The 1,158-nt window shown below is 25.0% G+C and overlaps 1 long non-coding RNA gene across 1 annotated transcript; it reads right to left on the bottom strand.

The window, feature by feature from the left end:
- Positions 1–513: 513 nt before the first annotated feature.
- On the bottom strand, positions 514–1,156 carry LOC126910018 (uncharacterized). The gene is made up of 2 exons (XR_007705165.1): positions 1,042–1,156; positions 514–746 (listed from the first exon to the last, which is right to left on the bottom strand). It is a non-coding gene; the product is annotated as an uncharacterized LOC126910018 (long non-coding RNA).
- Positions 1,157–1,158: the final 2 nt, after the last annotated feature.

Genomic DNA, 1,158 nt, shown 5'->3' with positions numbered 1-1,158 from the left:
AATAAACGTAGAAGACAAAAACTTTTGATTCTTATAATTGAGCAGAATCACGCGTCGTCTAATACTAGTTTTATTAATTTTCACGGGTATTCGGAAAAGTGAGACTTTGTTACACTTTATAAGTTTTTATGTCCCTTTTTGTGTTTTAACCTTTTGTCATCATAATTAATGTCTTTAATTTCACAATTATGTTATGCAGTATTTGAATAATTTATCTAGTAACATTATACAGAGTGTTCAGTAAGTAAGGAAACAGGTCAGTTGTTACAACAAATGAGAATAATAGAAATCTGCTTTCTTATTTACTGAATAGCTTATATGTAAGTTACATTCTACCATTTTATATTTTTAAGTATAATTGATCTATAATTTCAAATTTCTAATATTTACATATCATTACAGCTGTCTAATGTTTCATATTTATATAACCACTCTACATAATTTATTTGATTAGATACAAGAAAGGATTATTTATTCATGTCTTTTCAGACAATTGAAATAAAATAAATCGAATAGACTATTATGTAAAGTTATATTTGAAAATAAAATTAACAATATTGAAAATACAATTAAATTAAAATTTAACTGAAATTAATGTAATGTTATTTTATATATGCTTCTTTTAATATTTGGATATGCTTAAAGTGGAACTGATTCAAGTTTGTCGGTACCGACATTCAATGGTACTGAATCTACAGTAACTGAAGAGTTGTTTCCACCATCTTCAGCATTCAATGGCACTGAATCTAAATTTTTTAAAAACAATATTTTTGTATAAATGAATAAAATTTGTGTTTCAAAAAAAAATGATCTAACTATAAATATTTTATTAAGGTACAAAAAATTAATTTTACATAAGAAGGAAAACGCCGTTTCTATTTACAGCATAATATTATGACAAAAGTAATTTTGTTTTGGACTTAGTACCATTCACGTGTCATCACTTCATTTAATAAAACAGAATTTATATTTTTGTAAAGGTTTCATGTATAAAATAAATTTTAATTAACTTAAATAACAATATTAGTAGATATTGCTCACCAGCTCTGTTGTCATTATTGCAATTACAATGTGGCCCCAAGGGTACGGATTCTTCGACTTCTGCTTGGTCTATTTCATAAATCGAAAAAATTATGCATTTAGTTATAGATTTTATTT

This window comes from Daktulosphaira vitifoliae, unplaced genomic scaffold (assembly GCF_025091365.1).
Source record: "Daktulosphaira vitifoliae isolate Bord-2020 unplaced genomic scaffold, ASM2509136v1 Scaffold_3079, whole genome shotgun sequence".
Taxonomy (NCBI): Eukaryota; Metazoa; Arthropoda; class Insecta; order Hemiptera; family Phylloxeridae; genus Daktulosphaira; species Daktulosphaira vitifoliae.
The sequence above is the reverse complement of the archived record's forward strand: the minus strand, read 5'-3'. Positions and strand labels throughout refer to the sequence as shown.